This window comes from Podarcis vaucheri (genome assembly GCF_965113315.1).
Source record: "Podarcis vaucheri genome assembly, chromosome: 14".
NCBI classification, from domain to species: Eukaryota; Metazoa; Chordata; class Lepidosauria; order Squamata; family Lacertidae; genus Podarcis; species Podarcis vaucheri.
In genome coordinates, this window is record NC_138752.1 from 7,786,195 (window position 1) to 7,796,739 (window position 10,545).

The window sequence follows — 10,545 nt, forward strand, 5'->3', positions numbered from 1 at the left end:
GGGTGTGCCTGGTGGAGAGTGTGTAATGCAAGGCTGATTCCAGAGTAACTCTGGTAATATTATGCCCTCCCCCCTGTTGCACATCCTCCTTTTGGGTGGGTCTCCCTTCCCTCCTTGCATGCCACCACATTTGCCATCAGTTACCAGGTACATGAGCAGGCAAGCAGGTGTTGGTGAGAAGGTGATTCAGTAGTATCTCTGTCCTCTTTTACCTGCCCTGGGTCCAATCCTCATTTCTCCCTGGAGCAAGGAAACAGGTGTGCAAGCAAATGGATGGGCAAGAGAACAAGTGGCTACATCAGTGAGGAGCTGTAACAGGGGGTTCTGGTGGTTACTGGGCCTTCTCAAGGACACTGGGGCCTTGGCAGCTACCTGAGGATGTCAGCCCATTTCCCGTGCCCAAAGCAGGATGAACCAGCCTGTGATTGGGAATAGCTGTCCTTGTTTATTAGAATCATACCCTATCTCACTGCCCATCTCAACACTTCTGGGCCCCCATGAGCACAAGGGGTAGGCTAGGGTTGCAGCAGTGCCACCAGCAGAGGGTCCCAAGTGGCAGTGGGCATGGCAGGTTGAGGGTGGACAAGGCATCAGTCCTAGAATTCTGCCAGGTTCCTTCCAGCAGAGGAAGGGAAGCTTTGGATCCAACCCAATGCTAACAATTCCTATGTAGCTATCATTGATGGATCTGTTTATTGGTCGGTTTACTTTATGGCACAATGGTTCCTTCCAGCACCACCAGCTTCAAGCAGTTTTGCAGCACTGTAAGTAATACAATGTTTTCAGGTAATTGCAGGTGTTCCTTTTGATGATCTTAAGGATGCAGTGTGGGAACTAAGCCGGAAGCCACGTGGGATTAAGATAAGTGTTATTTTTGTGGCATCGTTCTACATTTTGCCCTGGCTGTTTCAGGCAGTTGCGACAAGTAATAGTTCTTAGCTATGTACTGGAGTGCCTCAAGAATCCTGTTCTGCTCCAGCCACATACTAATGTTCCGTGATAGACTATTGGGATGGAAGGAATGGAAACCGTGGGGGGGGGGGTGGAGTGAGTGAGAACGGAATCGAATATCCCAAAAGAAGACATGAGTGGTTGACAAGAGCATTGTGCAGACACATCCTGTGGGAATGTTGTGGATACTAGGAGAGAATATATTGATTTAATATTATGCTTCCTAACCGCGAGTCAGCAGCAGAATGCATTCCCCAATATATAGCAGGAAGCTGGCTGGTAGATTCATTTGAATCTCTTTCCTTGGTCTGCCCCGCAGAGGCCCTTAAGGTCCATGAATAACCATAGTTTAGAGGTCCCGGGCCCTAAGGAAGTTAGATTATCCTCCACCAGGGCCAGGGCCTTCTCAGTGATGGCTCCGACCTGGTGGAATGCTCTGTCCCATGAGACCAGGGCCCTACAGGATTTAACCTCCTTCCACAGGGCCTGTAAGACAGAACTATTCCGCCTGGCTTTCAATTTGAACTTAGCCTGATCTTTTATTCCCTTTCCTTCTCTCCCCCTCCCCTTTTTATGAAGATTACCCGCTCTGGGATCCCACAGTTAATTCTCCCCTGGTCTCCTCGCTGGCCCAAATAGGACTAATTTAGCCAGCTAGCCATGGTGATCATCTAATGTTTATTGAATGGATTTTCCCCCTAAATTGATTTTTGATTTTATTGTTATTCACATTTTATACAGTATTTTATGCTGGGTTTTTTTGTAGCATCAATTAAGTGTTTTAAATTTGTTGTTAGCTGGGAAGGGCGGGTTTTCTGAACTGGGAAGGGCGGGGTATAAATAAAAATTTATTATTATTATTATTTATTTACTTAAGCTATCTAATCTGTCTTTGTTCAGATTAGAGTTATTCCTGGTAAGACCCCTTTTATCCCTCCTAAAAAGAATAAAGACACAAGAAGCTTCTTTTAAAAGTAATAGAAGTTTACTCACATTCAGTTCACAGCTGGATCCCTGAAGGCAGGCTTTAGCTTTGAGTTACAGAAGAGGGTTTGAGTTTATCCCATATGCGAATGAGCCCATGTCCTGGTAGCTGAGAGCCAGCAGCCAGCAAAATACATCAGAATCAGGAGAGCATGGCATCAAGAGGAAGAAGAGGTGAAAGAAGGAAGATGGCTGCATGACCAGCCCCTCTTATGGGGTCTCCCAGGGTCATGCCCACCTACCTGGTCACACGCAGGGGGAGGAAGCTCCAGACCAGGTGTGACAGGAAGTCCTCTTGGCTGTGTCCACTCTGGGCAAACAGGAAGTGTTGTACTTGACTGCTTATGTTACATCCCATACATCCCACTTAACATAATTGACAACAAAACATCATCTTATGATGTGCATTTGTATTAAAATTGCTTGTTATATGTACACTTTTCAGTCAACCTGCCTGATCGCTCCCCTGGATGTAGCTGCACACTTTCTTTCTTTCTTTCTTTCTTTCTTTCTTTCTTTCTTTCTTTTTAAAATAATCTTTATTAATTTAAATTGCACACTTATACAAAGAATTTGCAAAGAATTTACCATCTCATACTACAAAAAGAAAATGAAAGAAAAAACAATTAAGAAAAAAAGAAGAAAATACAGAAAGAAGAAAGAAGAAAAAGCAAATTTACATACATAAAAAGCAAATTTATGAATTTATGAAGAAAGAAGAAAAAGCAAATTTACATACATAAAAAACCCTTAATCTTCCTAATTAATAATTAACCACTTAAATAAAAAAGACTTCTGACAACCTGCACACTTTCTAGCTCACTGGCCCCCCTCCTCAGGTTCTCACATTTCACCTCCCCGCAATCCACTGGAACCATAGGAGCCAACTCAAGCCATATCTCAAGTAATAGCCAGGCAAGACAATGTATTTGGGTCAAATAAGGCCACAACTTTCTTGATTCAAGATGTAAGAGGTTCGGCGTAGGCATTGGGTACAACCAGTGACTTCCAGCCGGCCTGCCTGCCAGAAGTATCACCTGCAGGGTCAATTCAGAGGTGGGAGAGTCCTATGACCCATATCAAATAGGAACCCCACCTGAGGGGATGCTGTCTGGAGGAGTGCTATGGCCCTAGTCCTAGCCTGGGCGTCTGGACAGAAGCAACTCCCCTGGATTCCTTTAACAGAGGGGCAGGCAGAGGTGACAACCTCCCCTGAAAACCAATACTAAGGCTTGCCCAATCCTAAACCGCCAAAAGTTTGTGACAATTGCTATGAGGTAGGCAAAACCGCAAGGCCTATTGACCATCCGTAGATGGGGGTGGGGTGTGTCAGCAAGCTTAGAGGAACTCCCAAGTTTCACAGAATACAAAAAAAAGTTAGAAGAAACAGTTCTGTGATGACCTGGCAGGCTCAATGGGCCAAGGATGCTGACTGAATGTTGGAGGGGATGGAATATCCTGAAAAAGAACATAGTAGGATGACAAAACTGAACAGTAGCGGGTTTTTGTGGCAGATCCCACTCATTTATATGGCTTGTGCTATGGATAAAAGACGAGGAATGTGACATGGGGAAGAAGCAGGTAGCAGAATCACATCCAAATATTGATTATGAATAAGTAAAAGGAAGAGAAATATTTGCTATATATATCATTTTTATTACGAAAAACCCTCTTTCCTTTCAGGAAATGTGAGGATAACATACCTGAAATGTGTTTTGCATGCAACATTTCTTGCAACCAACGTAACACCACAATGAGCAACTTACATAGCATAAATGTGTCATCATGGGCTGAATCCAACTAGGTTCTGCTCGGAATTAGACTCATTGAAATTAATGTACATTAGTTATGTCAATTTATTTCAATGAGTCTACTCTGAATGGGGAGCCTCTGAAACGCAACCTAATATTTATTTTGCTATTAACTAAATAAGACTGATGAATAGAGGGAAAATGTGTTCCTTCCTTATCACACTTTGCTTTTGACGTTTATGGTAAACTACCTGGGTTAGACACCAGTGATTCACCCTATGCAAACAATAAAAATCTTCCTTACTGTTATTCATGCAAATTATGAATGTAATGAGGAAGAGACCTCCATTTTATCAGCATTTGCTGGTAATATATTTTCTATACTGTACTTTCAAAGGCAAAATCGGGAGGGGATCGAATCTTCTACCCAAGAAGATATTCTAGGCATCTTTTAACTAATGAACCGTGTGTGATATTCAGTGATTCCCCTCTATAACAGCTTTAAATCACAGAGTTCACTGATTGAGGAAGAAGTATGTTTTTGTGACCAACGTAACACACTCAAGCAACGTCTGTTTTATTGTCCTGAGCTCATCTGAGTTTGTTACTGAGATTCATTCTCAGTTCACCACATGAGAAAGCAAAAGTATTAATACAAGAAAGGGTCATTAACCTATTGCCTATTTTCTTGGAGAGGCCTTTAACTGAAATTTGGGGGAAACAGAGAAATCCTAGATCATCTTGCATGTCACGCTTCTGCCATTTTGAAAAACTGTTGCCAGATAATGAAACTTTGGGAAATTATCTTCAAAATGATACCGAACAATGTATACGAAAATGAAAACTGGGTTTGCAGGTTGAAGTTTTCATAGAATTCCCTGGGGACAAGTTAATCGCATGGTCCCAGACTGAGCTCTGCAGGTGAAAACAAGAGCAGGGGCTAAGTTCTGGCTGAGCAGGAATTAAACGCCAGCCTCTTTCGCTGAAAGTGCTTTGCTGCCTCCCTTCCAAGGGCATTTCTCCTTCCAAATCTAGCTCCGCAGGAACCTTTCCTCTTGCCCCGGGCACCGCAGCACAGCGTTCACCCTGGGAAGGGACACACCCAATGTATGCAAGACTCAGCGCTGCTTCAGTCTTAGACACAGATGATTTCTTGTAAATCAATGACCTCTGTGTTTCCTTTCCGTCCACAATCAAGCGGGAAGAGGGCTATAAAATGTGCCTGGGGAATTCCACCCCTTGTGGAATTGAGTAAGATGGGGTAAAATCACAACTGTGATCTTGGTGGGGCTCATTAATTCTCCCCAGCCATGATTCCCAGGCTATATTTAGCACTGATTTGCTATATACTGTATTTACTCGAATCTAATGGTCACCTCTTTTTTGGCCAAATTACTTTGCGAAAAGTAAGGTGCGCTTAGATTCAATGACACATTTACCATATTTTTCACTCTATAAGATGCACCAGACCACAAGACACACCTAGTTTTAGGAGGAGGAAAACAAGAAAAAATAATTCTGAATCTCAGAAGCCAGAACAGCAAGAGGGATCACTGTGCAGTGAAAGCAGCAATCCCTCTTGCTGTTCTGGCTTCTAGGATAGCTGCGCAGCCTGCCTTCGCTCCATAAGACGCATACACATTTCCCCTTACTTTTTATGAGGGGACAAGTGAGTCTTATAGAGCAAAAAATACGGTACATTTGCTAGCAAACCCTAAAAGTCAGGGGTCGGCAAACTAAGGCCCGGGGGCCGAATGCAGCCCCCCCAGGCTCATAAATCTGGCCCACGTCACAAAGCCAGAACCTGCCGCGAAACTGAGACTCCTGGCGATGGCGGCGGTAGGAAGAGGCTGAGCGGTGGTGGCTCTGCCACTCAAACGCCTGGTTTACTTCAGTGGCGTTTGATTGACAGAGATGCCCCCGCGTAGCACTGAGGTAAACAAGGCACAGCTTTTGATTGGCAGAGCCGCCGCTGCTCGGCCTCTTCCTCCCATCGCCATCGCTGGGAATCTTGGCTTTGCGGTGGGTTCCAGCTTCGCGGCGCAACCTCTTCCTCCCATTGCTGTCACCGCCCTGGTGCTCCTGTGGGCCAGAGAGCAGAGAGGATGAGCTCGCTCTGGCTACCCATGAGAAGCAGTAGCAGCAATGGTGATGGCAGCAGCGGCAGCGCCAGCCCCTGGGAAGGTAAGTGCAGCGGCTGGGCTGGAGAGGAGGACTACTTGCCCCCCTCACCTCTTCTTCCAGCTCCCCCCTCCCTCGGTGCCGCTTCTCTGACCTGCCACAAGGTCTGAGGGACAGTGGACAAGCCCGCTACTAAAAAAATTTGTTGACCCCTGCTATAAGTGGTAGAGGGTCATCAGAGCTAGGTGTTGGCAAGACAGTTAGAGGAAATGGAGTGTGTCAGGAACACAAGCCCAACTATACTCATATGGCAGCTTCTACGCCAACCCTCAGCAATAATAATAATAATAATAATAATAATAATAATAATAATAATAATTTATTTATACCCCCTCCCACCTGGCTGGGTTTCCATACACACCATACAGTTAGAGCATACAGTGGTACCTCGGGTTAAGAACTTAATTCATTCTGGAGATCCATTCTTAACCTGAAACTGGCCTTAACCTGAAGCACCACTTTAGCTAATGGGGCCTCCCGCTGCTGCCGCCGCACCACCAGAGCACGATTACTGTTCTCATCCTGAAGCAAAGTTCTTAACCCAATGTACTATTTCTGGGTTAGTGGAGTCTGTAACCTGAAGCGTCTGTAACCTGAGGTACCACTGTATTTCCCCACCCACCCAAAAAGTCATGGGAACTACAGTTTGCCCTTCATAGAGCCACAATTCTCGGCACCCTTAATAAACTACTGTCCCCAGGATTCTTCAGGAGTCATACTTTGAATGTATGGGGTTGTATTCAGCTAACTGTTACTGAGAGTAGACTCATCAAAATGAATGGATCTTAATCTTGGAATAATAAATAGGCTACATATATTTTTCTATCTTATGAGAATATATTATTATGGTCTTCCTCACATTTATTTATTACATTCGTATCCTACCCTTTCTCCCAAAGGAGCCTAGGGAACTCAAGTACACTTGTACCTTGGAAGTCGAACAGAATCCATTCCAGAAGTCCATTTGACTTCCAAAACATTTGAAAACCAAAGCGCGGCTTCTGCAGGAAGTTCCTGAAGCCAATCGGAAGCTGTGGAAGCCCCGTCAGAAGTTCGGCTTCCAAAAATAGACCGCAAACTGGAACAGTCACTTCTGGGTTTGCGACATTCGGGAGCCAAAACGTTTGGGAACTAAGCTGTTTGACTTCCAAGGTACGACTGTACTCTGAGTTTTGCATGATTTCTGAACCTTTTTGTATTTTTCATTTTCCTAGTTTAATTGTTTTCTTCTACCCTTTTCTGCTTTGATCTTTGATAGCTTTAATACTCAATGGATCACTGTTCTAAATTCACTCATACTTGTTTTCTTATTTAACTTTCTTGGCAACTTAAAGGTGTGTGACGCTTTTGTAGCTTTCTTGTGATTGTGTGTATGTGTGAGAGTGAATAATCTTCACCATGACATTTTTTTATAGTTTTTTTATTCAAAATTAAAACGAGACATATTATCCAAAAACATATCATCCTTGTTCCCCCCCTTTTTTCCTCCCCCCAACCCCCACCCCGCCCCCACCCCCCAACTTCCCTCAGTTCCAGTCTTTGGTTTCTCTGAGACTGTTGTTTTCTGCATGTTACAAAGTTGTATAGATCCTCAAACAATTTAGCTGATTATTATCAATAAAAAGTTTGTGAATGTTTATTCAAAAATCTTCATCATGACATTTAGGGCTGTTTCATAAAATATTTTCCGTACGCAGGTATGATCTCCAATAGAAAATTCATGTACTGTGTATATGATTCAGTGTTGACACACGTACACACACACACACACACACACAACCTTGACTCCCAGTGTTGATTTTGAACCCTCTTCTGGGAAGGAAGAAGCTAAAATGTTTAACTAAGCAGTCCTAGTCTTTGTTTGATCATGCACACACACACAGAAGCCAATAATCAGTGGTGAGGGGTGCTGTGATTGGGTTGGGTACCCTACAATCCAATTGTGGGCCTGATCCAGCACTTACTTCAGAGTGGCTCTGAACTAATGCAGGATGATGTGGGACCAACCTGACCCTGATCTGGGCCCAAAAGCAATGCAGGAAAGGCATGATCATGTGGTCGGGGTGGGGAAAAGATGCACACAGGCTGCTGCCCACCCCCTTTCGCCCAGTGCCTCACTTGCCCAGCTTTGGGAACGCAGCGTGAGGGTTTCAAATTTGGGCCTTGCTCCCCCCCACAAGGCATTGTGTGGCTCGCGGGTTCTGTGTCGAAGAACTCTTGTGGCCCACTTGGTATGAAAAGTTGGGCCACCTTGGTCTAGACCACTGGTGGTCTAACCTGAGGTGGGTTGCACCAGGAGCATTTAACATCATTTCAATATATGGTAAAAGATTAAGAAATAATAATAATAATAATAATTTTTATTTATACCCCACCCTCCCCAGCCAAGGCCGGGCTCAGGGTGGCTAACAAGCAATAATAAAAACAAGTTGAATGAATACAACTTAAAAACAAGATTAAAATACAATTAAAATACTGAAACATTAAAATATTAAAATGTAGCCTCATCGCTGGAGGCGAAGGAAAGGAAAAAAGAAAGAGAGGGAGGGAATCAAATTGGCTCCAAGCCAAAGGCCAGGTGGAACAACTCTGTCTTACAGGCCCTGCAGAAAGAAATCAGATCCTGCAGGGCCCTGGTCTCATGAGGCAGAGCGTTCCACCAGGCCGGGGCCAGTGTTGAAAAGGCCCTGGCTCTGGTTGAAGCTAATGTAACTTCCTTAGGGCCCGGGACCTCTAGGGTGTTGCTATTTATGGACCTTGAGGCTCTCCGTGGGGCATACCAGGAGAGAAGGTCCCGTAGGTACGAGGGCTCCCATATGCCTGCTTGGGTTGAAGGTGGGTCCTGGGTCTGAGAAAGTCAAAGGCTACTGGTCTGGACTGACTGGAGGAAGCTCTCCAGCGTTTCAGGGAAATGCCAGGGATCGAAACTGGGACCATTTGTATGCAAAGCAGATGCCTTATCTCATGTTTTGTATTAAAGAGTGTCAGGGTGAGCCAATCAGTGCCAACTATAATTATATTTATAATGGTGACAAAGCCTTGGTCATTCATAAAAGTAGTTATATGGCATCCGCTCACAACGCCTCACAGCAACGTCATAAACCTTTTAAAAACAGGACAAAACAATCACTAAAATGAATAGCTACTGGGTAGGCCTGAGGGCAGAAAAGGATCTTCAAAAGACACCTGAAAATCCAAAGTGAGGGTATTTCTAAAGGTGCCTAAGGCAGAAACTGAGGCTCACTGACACAGGTTTTCAAATTTTGTTAGGCTACAAACCAGAAATGTGGAGCATGGGTAGCCCAGCGTAGCCTTTTTAACACACAAGTCAACAAGTGAGTAGTCTGTTCTTTTCTCATTAAGGGAGGTGTCATAAAGTGTACAGTGACACCGATAAATGTGTTTTTCGTGTTAATCAGACAAACTGAGATTACCTCACAATAATAGGCCAAAGGGTTATTCTTACGTTACACTGAGTACAGTTACAAGCTGTCTCTGCGCCTCTACCAACCTTTTCATCCAGGTGTGGCGCAGGTTAAAAAAAATCTGGCTCTGCTGAAAGGGTGTTTGGAGGCACTGCCAACCTTGGCCTGCAAAGCTGCTTTCAGGTGCCATATGAAACAGCTCTTTGAAAGGAGCTCCCAAAGCTTTTGCTCAGCAGCCAAAAACGTTTTCTTTCAAAAGGTGCCCTGATGTCACTGTGATGTCCAGTGAGGGGCCCATTCCCTTGCCCAGTGCCTGGCAAGAAAAACTTGGACAAGTGTCAGATGTTATATAACCCACCTCTTCAAAACACTTTGCAAACCAGAACAAATTGAGCAGCTATTCACAGTGGACTCATTTTCCAGTTGAAGAATGTGCAGAATCTGCATACGCCTCTTCCATAAATCCTAACGCAAATCCTAACACAAATTGCTCAGATTTTGGTCACCATCCACACCATACATTTAATCCAGGTAACCGGAGCTTTGTTAAGTGTGCTGGGAACTGGAGCTCTGTGAGGGGCAAATGACAGTTCCCAGGATTCTTGGGGGGAAGACATGTGCTTTTAAAGTATGGTATGGATGCGACCTGAGGCAGTGGCTTCACTCTGCCTTATTGGCAGGGCCGGCCCTGTAAACTCATATTGCAGACCCCCGAAGCTACAGGCCGAGAGAGTGGAAGAGAGGCATTTGCCATGCAGAGGAAGCGTCTGACAACATGATCTTTTTGCTTGCATGGCCAACCAGTTGGAACAGAACAAAACAATTAGGGCAAAACGTTTTAAGCCACATTGGTAAAGGCACCCAGCACCCTCACCTCAACCATCTAAGCCCCATGGATTTGAGGGGATTAGGATGCTCATCTCTGTGGAAATAGTCACTAAACCCTGAGCTGCTCTGAACTAAGCGTTCAGTGAATCCTGACTAAACTTGCCCAGCTGCCCTTTGGTCTAGAAAATTATAACCCTTCCTTACAGCAGAGAGCCCCAGGGCTTACGAATGTGGCTTCAGCCCAAGAGGAAGAATACACCACTCAACAGCCGTCCCATGAGCTGGCAAGGATAGCAGCTGCTCCCAGCAAGAATCCATCAATGGAAACAGCTCTGCAGATGGCCTTACCAAGGAAGAGGCCAGCTAAGGGCAAGTTGGAGAAGAGCAGCATTTTGGAGCGAGTCTTGCTTGGCATTGCTCTTGCT